Genomic DNA, 19,555 nt, shown 5'->3' with positions numbered 1-19,555 from the left:
GCTGCCCCATCCAACCTGGCCTTGAACACCTCCAGGGATGGGGCATCCACAACCTCCCTGGGCAACCTGTTCCAGTGTCTCACCGCTCTCACAGTGAAGAAATTCTTCCTTATGTCTAGTCTAAATCTACTCCTCTCCAATTTATACCCGTTCCTCCTGGCCCTATCCCCACAAGCTTGTGTCAACATCACAATCATCCAACTGTAGCTAAGCCTGGGTATAGTGGATGTCAGAAGGAGTAAAGAAGCTAAGTCAAAATAAGTTTGAAGAAAAGATTAGTAGAGCTGACAGATGGTATAACACTTCAAGGAAATCACGACTTTCCCCTCCTTCCATCAGTTGCTAAGGAGAGATTATATATGAGAGAGTATCAAGAATATCAACATTCAAGTAATACTTAATTCTGGCCAATGTATGAACACCCATGAAGCCATGTTACATTACTTCCATTTTAATCCATCCTGCTTCTTGGGACTGCAGCATTCATCCCTGTGACTTTCTGTTTCTAAGATGGAAGATGGGAATGCTGTCTTTTAAACTGACTGGAAAGCTGCTCAGAAACATTAGCCAGTATGCCATGCAGTTATGAATCTTTTGAGCTGCAAAGGCAAATGGGAATGTGTCAGAACACATTTTCCTGGAGCTTAGTGACTCCACATTCAGTAGCTGCTCTAAACCAGAACAATGATCTTTCTCTTTTCAGCTTTCCACAAGATAGAGTTCAGCCCCATTAATGAGTGTATTTCCCTCCCTACCACTCCAAGGATACTTGCTGTGAGAGGATGATGTGATTGTCATGACTAAAATGAAACTCAGATAAGTTGAGGAGAAGGGGTGTGAAGAGCACACACTTGCTACAGAAATTCATCTGGCTAACAAAAAACCGCAGAAAATAATTGCTTGCTTTTCTTGAAAAAGATTGCAAGATGCATGTTGTTCACTCAGGCTTTAACTGGCTGAAGGGCAGAACTCAAAGGGTTGTAGTGAATGAGGCTACATCTGCCTGGCGACTGGTCACCAGCACTGTTCCTCAGCAGTCAATCCTACGGCCAGTTTTGTTCAATACTTTTATCAATGAACTGGATGCAGGAGTTCATTGCACCATTAGCAGACTTGGTGATGATACCAAACTGGGAGGTGCTGTTGTCTTTCTCAAGTGACAAAAGGCCTTGCAGAGGGATCTGAAAGATAGAGCAGTCATCAGTGGCATGAAACTGAACAAGAATGAATTCCAGATTCTGTACCTGGAATGGAGCACTGCCAGATTCAAGTATGAATTGAGAGAAGAGTGGCTGGAGAGTTGCCATGCAGAAAGGGCTCTGGGGTGCTGGTCAACAGCAGGCTCAATATGAGCCAGCAGTGCATCCTGGCATCCAAGAGGGCAAACTTCATTGTGGGGTGCATCAAACACAGCATGACAAGCTGGTCCGGCTGGTCAAAAGATTATCCTTCTGTATTCAGTGTTTGTACAGCCTCGCCTTAAGTATTGTGTGCAGCTCTGGGCTCTACGATTAAAAAAGTATATGACGATCCTTGAATGTGTCCAGAGGAGGACACCAAAGCCAGGAAAAGGGCTGGAAGGCATGTCCTCTGAGGAGCAGCTGAGGAGACAGGTTTGTCTAGTTTGGACAGAAGGAGGTTGAGGGGTGACCACACCGCTCTCTGCAGCTTCCTGAGGAGGGGAAGCCGAGACGGAGCTGTTGAGCTCTTCTCCCTGGTACCCAGAGCACCAGGGAAGGTTTAGACTGGTCAATAGGAAGCATTTCTTTACCAAAAAAAGTGGTCAAATCCTGCAACAGGCTTCCCAGATAGGTGGTTAATGCCCCAAGCCTGTCAGTGTTTAAGAGGCATTTGGAAAATGCCCTTAATACCATTCTTTAGCCTTTATTGAGCCCTGAAGCGATCAGGCAGTTGGACTAGAGATCCTTCTGGGTCCCTTCCAGGTGAACTGCGCTGGCTTATGCTCGTCTGTGCTAATGTATTCTTCTTCCTACCTCCTCTTCCCCTTGCAGTACATGCTGAGGAAATCGCTGATGCCACCTCTTCCCAGCCCTGCCTGAGCAGAAGGCATGGAATGGGCAGCCATGCCTCAGCCCGGGCATTGGCTCAGTCATGCTGTGGGAAAGAAGCACGGAGCCGCTGGTGGAGGAGACAGCTGCGGATCACCTTGAGGTAATTGGAGCATCTGACAAATTGGCAAAAAGCATGTGTGGAGTGCAGTTTTTGAAAGGCTCTCTATTCATCCAGTTGAGGTGGGTTTCCAGAGGACAGCAAACCTGCCCCATCTCTGGCACGAGTGAGGCCCAGTCTGAAGCACGATGTGCTCCTTCATTAAATGGTTCCAGATGTTGTTGAGGTGAGCAAGAGCTGTTGGTCAGGGTCCTGGCAGGGCTCACAGGCCTCCGTGGCTGGCCTTGTGCTCCCCTGGGACCCCGACCCTCACTGTCTCCTGCCAAGGGCCCAGGGGAGGTGGTGTCTCAGCTCAGCCCCTGCCTGAGCGATGCTGCAGGGGTGCCCGTCTCTGCCCCTGTGCCCTGGATGGACCTGGAGCGTGCATTGCAAAGAGCCTCTCTCCTGGATGGAGCCCTCAGTCCTAACTCAGAGCTTGTCCTGCATATCATTAGGTGTAGCATCACATAAACTTTCCCTTTTCCCATTTTTTTCCCCCCTTTCCCCCTCCTTTTCCCCTTTTTTCCCCTTCCCCTTTTTCCCCCTTCCCCCTTTTCCTTTTCCCCTTTTTTCCCCTTCCCCTTTTTCCTTTTCCCCTTTTCCCTGCTTTTCCCCTTTTCCCTTCTTTTCCCTTTTTCACCTTCTTTTCCCCTTTTCCACCTTCTTTTCCCCTTTTCCCCTTCTTTTCTCCTTTTCCCTCTCCCCTTGAGTCAACTAATAATGAGATTATTTGCCTGAAATGCCAGGAGATTTCATCTCCAAAATCTCTTTCAAGGACACATAAAACAAGCAATACAACTGGAAACGGGATTTTATTTTATGTACTTTTCTGTTATTTTTCTGACTCTCTTTCAGAGCCGATGGTCACAAGCATTAACACAATGCACATGCATAGCCAGGAACTGGCTGATGTGCTTTTTAGCTTGAAAAACATCCCTGGCAGCCTGGCAAAAGGCAAGCCATGGAGCTACAGAAAGTAGCAACAGGAATAGAGACCAAACAGTCCCTGTTTCCTGAAGAGCAAGAATGGGACAAATGAGGATCAGGAATGACCACACACACAGAAGAGAAGGAAGAATTAGTAGAAGTAATGTGTGGTACCATGTGATATTTTCCGAAGTCTAAGATGGATTGATGACAAGCATACTTTTTGCCTTCCAAAACTTGCTCCACCATGCGCGCTTCTTCGCCAGTGGTGCATGAAAAGCGCTCTCGTGCCTGTCCGGTGCTTGTATTGTAGGCAGGGAGGGCTGTAAAGTGTCAGCTCCTGATGGTGGGGCGAGCCTGGGCCCTTCCAAGCGTAAGGTGGTTTGCACGAGCAAGAACCCGTGGGGAAATGCAGCCAAGGGAAGAGCAGAGCTCACTCCTGCTGGAAATTTGCAACGGGCAAGAGAGCCAGAGAAAGCCCGGGCACAAGTGGTGCCTTGGGGATGCAAGAGCAGCGGGCAAGAAGCCAGCTGGAAAGGCTCAAAGGAGCCCTGACTAGGGGCTGTGCTCAATGCTACAGAGGAAAAGAAGCAATTCCCACGGGCCACCCTTGGGGCCTGCGCTGGGACTCTAAGAAAGATTCCTCCCCCCAGATGTGGGGCACGAGGGCCACGTGTGTGGAGCGTGAGCAGCAGGCACTCAGCCAAAACGGCCCAAAGAAGCCCTGGCGAGGGCCTGTGCTCAGTGCTGCAGAGGAAGGCAAAAAAAACCCGGGGACACTGGCTAGCTGACCGTGGGGAAAAAAAGCCTTCCTCCACCCAGCTGCAGGTCACGACAGGCCACCTTCGTGGTGCATGAGCAGCAGGCGGTGACCCAGCCACAGTGGACCAGAGGAGCCCTGACAAGTGGTCATGCTCAGTGCTGCAGAGGAAGGCAAAAAAACCCCAGGGACCAATCTGCCCTGGGGGAAAAAATTCCTTCCTGACCCCAGAGCTGGTGATGGGCTATTCCCTGAGCACGTGAGCAAGACCTGCTTCCTCATCCCACAGCCTGGTCACGCCTCCCAGGAGATGCCCAAGCCCTGGTCTCCCTCAACCTGGAGCCATATCAGGGATTTTCCAAGAGTAGCCTGATGCCCCTGGCCTGGTCGACCTTTTCTGATCCTCCTCCAAGTCCAATCTGACCTTCTGCCCATCTTGTGCCAATCCTCTTCTTGTCTCTGCTCTTCTGTTCCACTCTTCTCCTCTAGGTTCCTTGCTTCTACTCCACTCCTGTCCTTTTCTACATACCTCTGCTTCTCTGTTCCTATGTTTTCAGTGCTCTTTTGTCTTCCTCCATCCTTTACTGCTCTTCTGATCCCTTTCTCAATGCTCTGACCGTTCTTCTCACTTCTGATCTTAGCTTTGCATTCCTCTTGCTTCTTCTGTAGGCTCATCACTACTGCTCTGCTCATCTTTTCTGCCACCTGCTCCTCACTCTTGTCATTTTCTGTGGTCCATTGCTTCTCTGTTCACCTATTACCTGTAGTCCTCTCTGTGCTCCTACCTCCTCTCCTCTCCTCTCCTCTCCTCTCCTCTCCTCTCCTCTCCTCTCCTCTCCTCTCCTCTCCTCTCCTCTCCTCTCCTCTCCTCTCCTCTCCTCTTCAATCCTCTGCGGTCCTCTGCTTTCCTTCCTGCTCTCTTGCACTCCTCTCTGTGATTTTATCTGCTCCTTTTTGCTTTTCTGCATTCCTCTCTGCTCCTTCGTGCCCCTACCTGCACCTCTCTCCACTCCGACCTGCTCTTCTGCGCTGCAAGCTGTGCTCCGCTCTGGTCCTCTGCTCTCTTTCCTGTACTCCCTCCTGCACTCCTCTGTGTGGTTTTCTCTGCTCCATCATGCTCCTCTCTGCACTCGTACTTGCTCCTCCATGCTCTTACCTGCACTCCTCCCTTCTGTTCTGCTCTCCTCTCTGCTCTCCTCTCTGGGCCTCTGCTCTACTCTCTGTGCTCCTTCCTGCATTCCTCTGCACTTTTCTCTGCTCCTCTTTCCTCCTCTGCGTTCCTCTCTGCTCCTTTGTGCTCCTCCATGCTCCTCTCTGCACTCCTACCAGCTCTTCTGTGCTCCTATCTGCGCTCCTCGTTGCTACTCTGCTCTCCTCTCTGCACCCATCTCTGATGCTCTGCATTCCTCTCCAATCCTGTTCTCTCATTCCTGCACTTCTTCCTGCATTTTTCTTTGCTTTTCTCTGCTCCTGTTTGCTCCGCCGTGTAATTCTCTGGTCTTTCGTGCTCCTCTAAGTTTCTCTCTGTGCTCTTACTGAATCCTCTGTGCTCCTACTTGTGCTCCTCTTCGGTCCTCTGCTCTCTTTCCTGCTGTCTTTGCTGCACTCTCCTGCATGGTTCTATCTTCTCCTCTGTGTTCCTTTCTGCTATTTTGTGTTCCTCAATGCTCATCTCTGCACTCCTGCTGGCTCCTCCACGCACTTACCTGCACTCTTGCCTCCTGTTCTGCTCTCCTCTCTGCACTCCTCTCTGGTACTCTGCTCTACTCTCTATGCTCCTCCCTGCACTCCTTTCCACTTTTCTCTGCTTCTCTTTTCTTGTCTGCATTTCTCTCTGCTCCTTTGTGCTCCTCCATGCTCCTCTCTGCACTCCTGCCTATTCTTCTGTGCTCCCCTCTGTTCTCCCTTCTGTTCTCCCCTCTCCCACTATCAGTCCCCTCTTTGAGAAAGCATAAGCTACTATAAAAAAGAAGTTTTAAAACCTAAGATATGACAAAATAGAGTTTTAAAACTTAAACCCCAAAGTAACCTCAAATGCCATAAGAGTCTCTGAAAAATGAAAAGTACTATAAGAGACTGAAAAAGCCCAGCATCATCATGGATGAGTCTAAAATAACTGAAAACACCATAAAAGCCTCAGAAAATAGCCTAATATAATATGGGTCTAAAGACATTTAAAAGGCTGTCAGAGTCATAAAATAAATTAAAGCACCAGATGACTCTGAAAATAACATGAAGTAGTGTAAAAGAGTCAGAAAACAAACTAAAATATCATAAATCATCAAAAAACCTTCTTAAAACATCATTAAGGATTGTAAGAAAAACTCCTAAAATACCACAAAAGAGTGAGAGAGAGCATAAATACCATAGAAAAATCAAAATAACCTGAAAAGGGGGGCAAGAGCAGCAGGCAAGGAGCCATGTGAAAAGGCCCAGAGGAGCCCTGGCAAGGGGCTGTGCTCCAGAAACAAATCTCAGGGGCTGCTATTGGGGCCTTTGCTGGGACTCTAAGAAAGATTCCTCCCCCAGGATGTGGGGCACGAGGGCCACCTTTGTGGACAACAAGCAGCACGCACCCAGATAAAATGGACCAAAGGAGCCCTGGTAAGGGGTTGTGCTCAGGTCCCCTCAAAAAGGCATTCCTTTGCTCTCCAATCCTATCCAACTGAAGAAGCCTGAGAGCCTCAGGCACCTCCATGAGACAATGGTTCTCCTCACCTCCATCACCTTTGCCCAGCCTCTAACTGTCCTTCATCATTCCACTCCATGTAATTCCACTGGCATTTCTAGGACTCCCTCTCTGATGTGTTCAGGCTGCCTGCCTGGACAAGGTCTGGCAGCAGAGCACAGGCTGATGCCCATTTCTTTTCCCCCAAGGCATTGTGATATCTGCGCTGCCGGGTGACAGCCTTGAGACATGGAGGTGACTGGCCACCCCCATGTACAGCCCCATGTGCCCACTACCCTTCTACCCAGCATCCTTCAGAAGAAGGACTATGGTGTCCTCACTGCACTCCTTGCTGTGCTCCACTGCCCTCCTCTGTGCCCTTTGCTGCTTTTCACTGCTCCTTGCTGCAGTTCCCCATGCTCCTCTCTGCCCTGCTCTTCTGCACCCCTCTCCTCTAAAAATCCTGTCTAACTCATGATGTCCTTCTGCAAAGGCAGAGGATGTAATTTTTCTGGATTTTAGCATGGCTTTTGATAATGACCCTCTGAGCACTCTTCTGTACAACTGTGAGATGAGCAGATACGTGGCTGAAGGACAGGGCTGATGGCCTGTGATGAAAGGGGCTACATCTACCTGGCAACCCGTCACCAGCAAGGTACCTCAGACCTCAATGCTAGGGCCAGTTCTGTTCCATATTTTTATCAATGAACTGGATGCAGGAGTTGAATGCACCCCTAGGAAGTTTGCTGATGATACTGGCATGACATTTAACAAGAACAAGTCCTGAATTCTGCACCTGGGACAGAGTAATGCACAATAACGAACGAATTGCACAAATAGATTAAAAAAGGGTAGGACATAGAACTTGTGCTTGTGGAATGGCTCCTGCAGCAGGATTGGAATACTAGTGTAGCAGGGTTTTTTTTTGAAAAAGTAGTGGTAAAAGAAAGTTACTTTTAGTTTTGAGAGATTCCCTTGTGCAACAAATCCTCTGTATGTTATGAGCATGCAGAAGGGAGTGGTGCCATCGCAACAATACAATGAACCAGATGCGCTTGAGCTCTGGTCAAATTAAGATGCAGCCAAGAATTTTAAACATTATGCTACACATTCTGTCTAAAGAATTTCATAGCACACAGAAAAACTCTTCACTTGGTGAGAAGCTGTGATGTATTTCTAAAGCAAGAAATATCACAGACAGAGCTGTCACCAGTGAAAAACAATTTGGACTTAAGTGAAAGAAATGGTGAAAAAAAGATGATACGAAGCCATTATAGGATGGGGGTGGGGGTGGATGAGAAAGAAGAACAGGAAATGTTTATGTAGATAAAGGAAGCCTGCAAAACAACTACAACAGGGATCGTAGGAATTTCAATCAGGCTGTCACTGAGGGGAATTGTAATTAGGAAATATCAAATAACCGTAAAAAGCTGAAGACTTTACGTAGCCTTAAACTGTGTTTAGACAGTTTATGAATGTGCAACTACAGATAGAGAAGTAATGGCCTTAGAAAGCTCACATCCTGGCTTTTATCTCCAATTCCAAAATAATGCAGGTCTGAAAGGAACAGTTTATTGACCTTCTGGATCATACTACTAACTATTTTCTCAGGCCTTCTGCAGATGTCTGGGGGCTGGTATATTCACAAAGGATGCGGCTCATTTAACTTCTGGGATTGACTCTTGTCATGTCTGTGGAAGGCATGAACTATAAATTGTTGGGAAGTTGAACTTGCAAGCTCTGAGATGGTTAAGTGGCTGCATGTTCTTAAGTAAAATTGGAGTATATGATAGGCAATAACTAGTCAATTTTGGACATTGCAATATATACTACAAAAGTTTATTTCCATTTTCGGTTAAAAAAAAAAAAAGGTACAAAACTCATTCTGTTGCCAGCAGTACCATCTTGGTTTCTGTGAGGTTTAAATCCTCCACTACAAAAGTGCTGCTAAGAATGTAAGGCTTTGGCAAAATTTCTCTGTGTTGCAGCTGTAAGAAAGAACAGTTAAGTGAAAATTACTGGATGTTAGTCAGATGATGTTAAAGCATCAGGTCTGGCAGCATTGGTTTTCTATCCATTCCCAGCTTTTGCTTGCTTTCTGCTCAGGCTCTTTGCACCCTCTGCCCCACTGCAGGCCTTCTTTTGCATGGGGTTTCCATCTGATCCCTCCAGTTGCCACTCAAATGCCCTCGATGCTTGCCTTGTCCAAACCCATTGTGTTCTGTTGCGGGGCCAGCATAAAAGAGGTGGAAGTCCCCTCTGATGCGGAACTTAAGTAGACTCAAGGAACATCTTCTCATACTAGCAGGACTGCAGCCAGCAAATAAGAAGAGTTGCAAATATTTACAGGTGGTACTTCAAAGTGTGTTCATCTGAGAAGCCGAAGCTTTAAAATTTATTGTGTTAATAAAGAGTTAATCTTTGCAAAGATTAATCTGAACAAGCATCTGGTATGTTCTGATTCGTAGCACGCACGTCTGCTAGCATATTGTTCTGCACAACAAAAATCACTTTAAGATTAGCCCTGACTTCTTTCAGCGTTACTATTGTAACATGTATTATTCCTTTACATCTGCTTAAACGGATAACATACTTTTACAGTATTTTATCTTTTCTGGTCTTTATTTGTCCGGGTGAAAGATGATCTAACTTGATATTTCTCAAGACATAATTGTTGTGTCTGGAGTCATCCTTGTTTGTGCAACAGGGATTGTACTTGCAAGACTTGCAGGGGATTAGAGTGATTCACTAAGTTTTTCATGAAACCGTGGGAGAAAAATGCTGATACTTAATTCTACTTTCCTCTGTTTCCATGTGTATACTGGTCTCCAAAAGCTGTGCAGAGAGGTTTTCAAGAACAAATTCTAATCAAACCTTTTCCTAGCAAACTCTCATTAGCATCCTGTAGAAATGCCTGCTTTATGAGCCATTTCAGCAGTATCACACAACTGATTTCATAATCTCAAAACATATTTAATTAGCTGTGACAATCAAGCCAATTATTCTCCCATGGACCAACTTTTAGTTATCTTTGGTCGGCTTCCACTAAAAACATATTTGTGTCCCTTTGCTGTCAGCCAAAATATTTTTTGGAGTTCAGTATTATTTAGCTCACTAATTACTCTTTAACTTGCTTTTGCTTATTTTTACAAATTTCCCCCCCCCCCCAGTTTATTTATTTTTTTAAGGCTTACCACTTATTGTTTCTACTGATCTCTGGATCCATGAGCCTTAAGAGGCTCTGGGATATTTTTCCTATTTAAAATCCAAAATGAGACATTTCAGTTTCCTTTTTTCCCCAAAACCAATATTTTCTGCCAGCAATTCCCTCTTATACAACTGCTTAATTTTGTTTCCCCAACTCATAGAAATTCATGTTAAAAGAGGAGTAGAGGAGATTCTTTTGGCAGCCTGCCTGCTGAACTCTAGAAATGCCACTTCACATAGTCCATGCTTGGGATGGTTGAGTGAGTCCCAGAGTATATAGCTGGGAAGACAAACCTGTGGACTGAAGCTTGTTAATCTGAGGAGAGGGGAAGCCATCCTCTAAATTGCTTCATCCTGATCATCACATGCCTGTTTTATTCTGAGTGTTTCATCTTGGCAAAATAATTCATTCTTTTCACTGCTTCATTTGTTGGTCACTGTGATAACTCAGGGAGCGGGCACTAATGGTGCCCATGAATCTTATGACAGTGACATCCATCTACATAATAAGCATATTAAGATATGGCCTACAGACATCTATACAGTTATTAGATAGTAATGACTTTAGACCTATGCTTACCTGAGCATTCTTTAGGACAGGAATCTGCCTGGGAAAGGATGGGTGTTAGCCACTTCAAAACAAGACAATCCCAATAATACAACTGAGAAGTCCTTAAAGCATTTTAGCCTTTACTAAGTAAAATTAGTAAACTGCAAGTTTATACGCGATCTTTATATGGAAAATGCTAACATTCACGGCAGGTTTCCAGACGTCTGCCTCCCAACAGTTTTTAAAATCTAGGTCATTATATATAGGTGGCATCAGATAGGTCTCCAAGTTAGTCTCAGAATATTTTAAACAGCAAAATGGGTCAGCTTTCTTCAAAGCTTGTAACCATCTCACACAAGTTTTTCATATGCATACAGTCCCAGAAAGGTTAAATATCTCTCTTGACCCCTCATTGACTGTGAATTTTTAACGTTCCATGTTCTCATAGCTCTGTAAGGCAGCATTTTCTAGGTAAATTCCCCTGCTATTTCGATCTGTTTGCAGGCTTTTGCTATCCAGTATGAAACCTATGGCGATATAAACCAAACCATATTCCAGACCTCAGTCGTTCATTTCCACATGCTGTGCAGTCATTCCTTGACTGTAGGCATTTTCCACGAGCTGAAATGTTTTATGTGCCTCAGCCACAACTGTTCCTTTGATTTTGTTATTATTATTCTCCTCATTATATTGGCTCAGACTGGGAGTGAAACAACGCTTCCAAAAGGTGCCTCATGCCCTGTGTGCAATTTTATACATGCTTGCAAACAACCTTCAGACTGGTGAGCAACACACATTACTCAACCACAGAAGAGCGGAGGTGCGAGCTAGTGCAGTGCTGGAGAGGGCTGCTGGATGGATGCTGCTGGGAAGTAGCAAAGGGATTGATGGAGAGAGATGATTGCCACGGCTGATAGTTCTGTTGGTAGGGAAGCAAAGAGACATTGGACCCAGATGATTTCAGTGGCAGAAGGATGTTGTATGGGTAAGACACTGCTGGATAAGGAAAGCAGTGTATGTGCTGGATCTTGGACATTCTACAGGTAGAAGCTTCTTTACCTGTGGAGCAAAATATTAGAGGGGACCATGCCATAATTGTTTACAGACATGTCAGCTTGGGAACACTTATCCCGATTCCCTTGGCCGGGACCAGGTCCTCTGCTTAAGGGCATAACCCAATTACAGTCAGGATCCAATTATGTGCCTCAAGAATAGAGCCACAGGGGCCTCTAGCAGCCCCAAGACAGAATTACAATCGAAAAGCCTGCCACATTTTCCCACCACCAGCCTGAGCGCCTGAGAACAGAGCGGAAGGCCAGGCCAGAGTGAGAAGGTCGCCGCTAGCCTGAGTGAAATGCATGAGATTTGGCAGCTCGTTTGCTTTATGGGCTATTGAGATCCATAGTAACATTCCCACTGCTTTCAGGGGACTTCAGATCCTGCCTAGAGGCTGCTTTCCTTGTGCCATGACAGTACTCCAAGAACTCAGATAATATCACCACCTTCCGAACATAAACCCACCTACATCTGAAAGGTTTTACTATTTTATTGCTGAGATTTTCACATCTGCTGCTTATTTTCATATGCTTGCCCACAATTGCTGAATAATAAACTTGTCTCTTTTTTCATTTATTTCCATTGTGGCCAGTACAATCTTCTTGTGCCTGTTGCAAACTCCTCCACCACTAAACTCTTCTGACATCATGCTGGCTTGTGTTTTAGGGCAGAGAGGAAGAGGGTTTTGTGTGGTCATTTAATGCATGAGAAAACTCATGAATAGATTTTCTGGGTAACTGAAACGTTGTGTTGATCTGCGGAATAGAGAGTGCCCAGCACTGCAAGCTTCCTCCTGCTGTCCTGGCAGTCTTCTGCAATTCCAATTTGGTGTGACTGTTTTTTTGGAAGGAAAGAGTAGCTCGGACTTTGTCCTTATTCAATCTCATTGCTGGGCTAATCAATGAAGCAATTGTACTTTTTGGTGATGAGTCAGCCTGTTTTAAACTGACAGGAAACCATCCGCACCTACTATGGCTAGGCCACTAGGTGGGAGTGAGAAGGAAGCAGGACAGTGACTATGAAGATGGACCAGGTCTGAGCCCAAAACACAGCTAAAGAAACTCACAGCCCACTCTTAAAGAGCTGAAATACCCAGTTCCTCCATAATGGCTTATTTGTGATTTTGCAACCTGTTGCTGTGAAATAAAGGCAATTTCAAGAGCAGATGATAATCACTTCAGCTAAGTTGTATAGAAGCAACAGACAGACTCCTCACCTGAAGTAGCAAAAGGAGTTTGTGCAACTAACAAATAATTACATAAAAATAAATAAAGGTACAATATTGTGTGCAAATTGAACCATTTTAAAACAATAAAGTGCAAGGGTCTGCATATACTGTCAGTGGTTCCTTATATCCCTGGGGCAAGACACTCTCTTGACCATGGAAATGCAATTTTCTTCCCTGAAGATGGCAAGCAATACAGCCATCTACTGACTGACAAGGTTAACCACAATGTGTTTATGTGCTTGTCATTTAACTCACTATCCTAAAGTTGTGGAAAACTGGCTTTCAGCAGAAGCTAATTATGGAAGCACACACTTAATAGCTGGTTAGTAACTTGCTGACCCTCCTTATTACTCACTACTTTGACATCTGGTTAGGTAGCTGTGTATATAAGCACTCCAAAGCATGTGCCATATATTTCCCTGAGGGTAAGATGGCCTCACATCACGCAGTCAACATGAAAGGGCTCCATTCCCACATCTCTGCTGCTGTGCAGGGCTAAGAGAAAATCATAATCACCATGCATTTTGACTGACAAATTAAACAAGAATCTGTGATGTCTGTGGCTATCCTGTTCCATTTTTGACACTTCACATTGGTGTTTGCTCAACACTGATCACTTTGTAGAAGTCAGAGAAATACTTTGGACACAACCACAATGTTGACAAAGAAACCTGGCAAAACAAGGGGATGGCAGTCTGACTCAGGAATTATTCAGGATGTTTAACTGTGTTTAAGAGCTGGTCGTAGGTTGTATGATGATGCAAGCATTTGGAAATGGAGCCTGACATGCAATACTCTGTGCGTTACGCGACTTGAGGGCTCACATGTCCTAAGACCATGGAATCTTGCAGGAAGTCCATGTCTTGCCACAGAATCTCATTAGAACAAACTAATGAAAAACACTTCAAGTTCATACAACTATAATTAAAGATGCAAAAATGGAGAGGGAATGAAACTGGATGAAATACTGCTTCTAAACACAGTTGGTATTCCAGTAACACCTAGATCCTGAATGGATGTCAAGAAGTTCCCTTTTATCAGAAGGCTTTTGTAATCCTTGAAGGAAAATGAAGTGTTGGTTAATAATCATACAAAGCTCAGCAGTAACAGTGTATGTGTCAGCAAACTGAAATAAATACCAGGCATATCTGGTGCACAGGTAGCTGGCTGAGCGGTCCAAAAGGCACTCACAAAAACAGAGTGAGGCAGCAGACTACGTGTAAATATAAAACCGATCTTACACTGTTATGAAATGGCTGTAGGGATCAAGATTGATCAGAGCAACCGACTCTGTACCATGAGCCTCATGACAGCCCACAGAACATGGTTTTCATAAACGGTGAATGAAGTCCCACAATCCTCCTTAGGCTCGGGAGGAGTCAGGTAACCTGCAGTGCTGCTGTGAAAGCTCTAAACACTCAGTAGGCAAAGGCTGATGGCAACTGTTGGAGCTAGCTGACCTACATATACACATATGGATCCTACCCTTGCTGGAACTGGAGCATCCAGACTGACACAACTAAAACTTTTCTTTGAAGTGTGACTATGAGGGTATTGGACCTTTCTTCCTCGTGCAACCACTTCAGCAAGGCTTGAATGAAATTTTAACTATGTTTAATCCCTATTGCGTACATAACATACAGGCTGAAATCATCCTTTGCAATTTTTAGAACAACCAAAAACCAAGGCATCAAGAATGACAGGCAAAATGCCACTCCTAGGCAATTTTATTCTATCTTGCTATTGTAAATGAGACATTACTATAGATTATCAGAACATGGCATAAAGCTCACATTCGAGCAACAAGTATTTGAGACTTTAACCTGAGAGTCAAGACTCTCCTTATGATATTTAAGAACTTGTAGAAACTATGCTTCATAAAAGTATGCTATTTAACGGACAGAGATAAATATTATGCTATTATAAAATCTTATAGCTACAAGAATAGCATTTCAGGCTGAGAAGGTTACATTTTTCCAGAGTACAGATGTCGGGATGACACCTAAAAAGACAAACGTACAGAGAAGCATTTGGAAACAAAATATTTAGAAGCATTTGAAGGAAGCAAAACCTAAACCAGCTTCTTTCCACTCAAAACCAAATAAGAGTGTCATCACAACAGACATGAGACAATAGCTTAGACAGAACAAATACAAATATACAAAATATATGGCTTTCCAGAACAATTGGATCTAGTTTCTGTAAACACTATGTACATGAGTTGAATGCATTGAGTTTTCTGGGATCATTCATGTCTAAAGCTATTAGTTAGACTTTGTAAGTGCAGCAGTCATGTGCAGCAATATTTGCAAACCTGTAGGACTGGAGCTTAAAAAACGATAAATTCTTCTTGAAGAGTGAGGGTTTCTTTTCTATGAACTGGATAATACTTTGCCAGCATTTGGTCATTTCTGTTATTAATAATAATAAATCTTATATGTAAAGCTATAAAGCAGAGGCTGAGAAAAGATTAGACATTTCATAATCATTAGACTGGCAGTTCTTAAGATGTTTCTTCTTCCCCTTCGTGAAGGCATGTTCTCAGCCTTGCATTCTCTCCCAACAATTTGTGAATTATTTATATGGCTATTTTAAACCTATGCAGCAGTGACACAGGGCATATGGCAGTGGGGGAGAGAGAAATGCTGCGGGCAGTGCTGGGAGGGATAGGGCCAGGAGGCAATGGGAGGGATACTACCCGGAGGCAATGGGGAGGTACACTGCCAGCATACCAATGGCTACACCAAAGCTGGAAGCAGGGAGGAGCTGCCTTGCTAATTCCACTTATTGTGTTCTTCCTACCCTATTAACACCCTGACGTTTCTGCCATAACCCTGCTCCCAGTGACATCACCTGTGCCTTAGATGCCACTGGAAGAAGGCAATGGTGCTGGGCCATGCTGTGACCACAGTGTGGTGAAGAGGTCTTGGAACTTGCAGTGCTGCTCCGCCCTTTCCATTTCCTCACACTATGTCCCAGGAGCTGGGGAGGCATGTGGAGACAAAGAACACTGTAATGGTTAATGGAAGAGCAACCCTTTCTGTAATAAAAAGCTGGGTATTCACATCCATATCTTAATTCTTTCCATGGATGTCCTTTCTTGCCCTCACCCCCTACATTTTGTTCAAATAGAAAAAACAGTAATTTTGCTTCATGTCTAGGATTTCTGGATACCTAGAAACCTGACTGAAACTGCGATAGTGCATATCAAATGATGGCTGCCATAATAGATCGCCAGTGCAAATGCACAGATCAACTGCATTTCAAATGAATATAAATCTGAGGTATCTGGAGCATGTCACGCTTACTGCACAGGTGCTAGTTATCTGAGTATGTGCCGGAAATGCCTGTATCCACATTTCTGCCTGTGTTGTCCTGAGCAGAAATTACAGATACTGGCACAAACTTTACACAAGATAAGATAAAACACGTGTAAAATATCTGACAGAGCTCTGTATTGTAAATCAGCAACCTATCAGGTTTCAAAAGAACATTTAAGCATTAAAAATTCTGGCTACCATGAAGTCACTTGTTTTTTTTCCTAGGTTTCTAATCCTGAACACAGTCAGAGAAAAATTTAGACTATAGGAAGGAGTGATCTTTCCAATGACGGTAAATTTTACATTGCCATTGATCCAGATGAGTCCATCACTGCTTCTTGGAGGTGGAAGGGATGATATTCTTATAGGCAATGCCTCAACTTAGCTTGTATAGTGTCGAGAATAAAGCAGGCGTCTTTTCAGACTGCACTTGGGCAATTCTTAGATGAGGAAGAAGTTATTCCATTCCCCCTCCAAGTCACGTACTTCTCTAATAAAATCCTTGACACTACCTCCCCCACTGGGGTTTGGCAGTGCCCTGACGTACTAAGTTCCATGGGCTAATTATACACTATTGTAAAAAGAGCTAAGGAAAACAGTCACATTGGTTTTAACTTTGTGTGCTCTTAGCTTAATGAAATATCATTTTGTTCTCAAATTTATGAGCAATCCCTTAGGATTTATTATTTCTACAGTTACAGGACCTAGAACTCTGGGGCACCATACACTGTGCCAAGACATAATGCACAAATAAGCCCTGATTCTGTAGACAGTTATGCACCTTCCTCATTTCATACATATCCCTGAAGGACAGTGGGCTGCCTGCTCAGCCTCCAGCTAGGCACTGCAGAGAATGATCTCTGCCCCAGAAGGCTTATAACCCCAAAAGAACATCAAGGAAGTAACAGAAAACAAGGAAGCATTTAGAGTGAGGAATAATAATTCAGGTCTCAGTGACACTTCATCCTATATTACCCTGTCGGTGCCTGTGTAGAAACTGACTTCAATTTCTTTCATGTGGGCAGACTGGTAGTTCCCTTAATGTTAATGGGTCATCACATGAATAAAGAATGCTGTGGATGAAGGCAGAAGCTGGATCACAGCACTGATCTCCTCTGTAGCCTCTGGTGAGTAGTAAGGTCAAAGGCTTTTTCAAAGTTAAAAATCAATTATACTAGCAGATCTTCTTTTGTAGTAATGCCAGTTTGTCTCCAGTTTTTCTCGTTAGGGACTTAGAATTATATTAAATGTGAAAAGACAAGGAATTTGCTAAATGGAAACAGTATTTTTTACAAAGACGAATGCTCTTCTAAAAAAAATCATGACAGCTCCTGGTTTTGCTAGATTTCCCATGGCGATTGGAGCAATTTGTTTTAAACGAAATATGGTGTTTAAATTAAATATTAAATAGTATTTCTTTAGCATTCTGCAACAAAACAATTTATAGACATTTTAACAATGGTTTTGATAATTCTCTCAATGTTTAAAATAGATGAGAAATGATTGGAAAAATATGTCTACTTTGAACCCATACTTATGAAGAATTAATAGCACACAAAAAAGATTCCAGTTGCTAAATCTGTAAGCAAAAACACTCCACCTGTAAGACTCCATGCTGTATCTGTAAGTAAAAAGCCATTCTGTACAACCATAGTCCATATCTGAGATTAACTCAGAGATCTGATCTGAGACCATGTAACACAGCAGTCTAGCCCTTTTATAATGCAGTTTTAGAGGATAGGAAAGCTTCCTTCAAGTCCTGTTCCAGAAAGCTGCTGCTCACCTAAAACTTTTCTATCCCTGTGGCTGTTTAACCAGCATATTTACTGTTTGATTTTCTTTGAAACAATAGGATATCAAGACATTCTCTTACCTGTATATCTCTTTTGAAGCACCTCACATCTAAGAGGGAAAATTTATGGGTACCTGCTACTCCTCTTCAGTCTTGAAGATGTCATCAGGGCAAAAATATTTGCAGATGAATCACACTTTCATTTAACCATTTCAAGAAGTTATTCCTTAGACATGCGTCACCAACCAGATTCCCACCGCTAGAAACACTGCACCCAGTTGTGTTTTTTCAGTATTTTCAATAAAACTATCTTCACGCTTCTGCTAGAAACCAGATATTGATCTTGCAGGATTTTATTCCTGAAGTCAATTGTTGAAACTGCATAACCCAGACGTATTCATTCAAAGTCCAATCCATGTTGCAGTCCCTGCACCAGTCACCTGTCGCAGGCTGGTGGGGCCTTAAACTGCCACGTTCTGCACAGGTGATTTGCAAGAGAAAGCAAGTAGTGTTGTATTTCCCTCTCAGCCTGCTCCATTTGAATTCTCGGGTGCTAGAGAGGGGAAAGCTTATTAGCTTTCTTATTAGCTGTTATGTTTACAAGGTGTCTCTCTCTCTTTCTCTTAATAGATCCTTAGTTCTGGAATCTTTCAGTATTGTGGAATCCAAGACGGCTACCCTTTGTGATTTTTGATGGAAATTGGCCACTGGGCTTAAAGGCTAAGGGGAGGCTCAACTGGTGCATAAAGAAAGCCTCAGCCTGTAAGTCCTGACAAACAACTGAGAAGTCCATTATTATATATAAATACATATGCATTTCAGCTTGTTTGCTTATAGAAATATCAGGACTGACAAACTGTATACCTCTTGTTGAAAGACATGTAGTCAAACCTGTCTGTCAGTGTTGCTAATATGGCCACAAAAAGACTTCCAGAACCATCCACATGGCAATCCATTATGGAAACTCCTACAGTATTGCTGGGAATTAGCAAAATTTCTGATAGAGAAGAGATGATATGCACTTCCAGAGTGAGAAAACTCATGTGAACATGACCTTTCCCTTAGTTTTCTTCAGGAATAAACCTCTCCAGCTTCATGTATACAACTGAAGGCAGCACAAACAACAGAAACCCACTCTTTCCTCCTTGTACATCAAGTTTTACCAATCATTAAATGAAATGTAAATCCTGTGATTTAGAAAAAAAAAAGAAAAAATCCTGGCAGGGGCCAAGATACTGATTTTCTCAAAGCAGTTTGATCTGAAGAAGGAATGTGGGAATCCTTGTCACTGTTCCATGATAAGGCGGAGTTTTTAAAAAGCCTTGGAGAAAACTGATCTGTCTGAGCATACAGATTCTCAAGTTCTTTCTGGTTGTCATCCCACATACAGGTCAGTAATTTCACATGACCCCAACTATTAGTATAAATAGCAGAAGAGACTGGATTCGTTACTTAAAGTCCAGTTTGTAGCCTGTGTGATTTTCCTTCATGGTACAGTGCCTGGGCTGAGCCCTGCTTCACGCAGAGGAATGAAACAAAAAGGTGATCCATAATTTTTAGACTGTATGCTTACTACTCAGTCAGAAAACAAATAAGTAAATTCATAAATAAATAAAATTAAGAAACAGAGAAGATATTTTACTGGCAATAACTTGAGGTTTTGATCTATTCCAACTTGATAGATGGGTATCAGCACAGATTAATTGCACAATGTATCTTCTGTGCCCAACTTAGTTAAGGATTTAGAGATGCAGCATCCTATGTGCTCTGAAATTTCCCTTGGAGAGCCTAATGGCCGTATAAGAAGCCGCAGCTCTGAAATCAGATACCTGTTTTAGACATTTCAAGAGTCAGATGATCTTTCAGCCCTTCATAACA

General features: G+C 43.6%; 1 long non-coding RNA gene across 1 annotated transcript; it reads right to left on the bottom strand.

Annotated features, from left to right (window-relative positions):
* Window positions 1–7,334: 7,334 nt before the first annotated feature.
* Window positions 7,335–17,821, bottom strand: LOC128851508 (uncharacterized). Its single transcript, XR_008448875.1, has 3 exons — window positions 17,759–17,821; window positions 15,419–15,547; window positions 7,335–11,340 (listed from the first exon to the last, which is right to left on the bottom strand). It is a non-coding gene; the product is annotated as an uncharacterized LOC128851508 (long non-coding RNA).
* Window positions 17,822–19,555: the final 1,734 nt, after the last annotated feature.

The sequence above is a fragment of the Cuculus canorus genome, chromosome 2, assembly GCF_017976375.1.
Source record: "Cuculus canorus isolate bCucCan1 chromosome 2, bCucCan1.pri, whole genome shotgun sequence".
In the NCBI taxonomy this organism is placed as follows: domain Eukaryota; kingdom Metazoa; phylum Chordata; class Aves; order Cuculiformes; family Cuculidae; genus Cuculus; species Cuculus canorus.
Note: the sequence above shows the minus strand (reverse complement) of the source record. Positions and strands in the feature narration are given on the sequence as shown.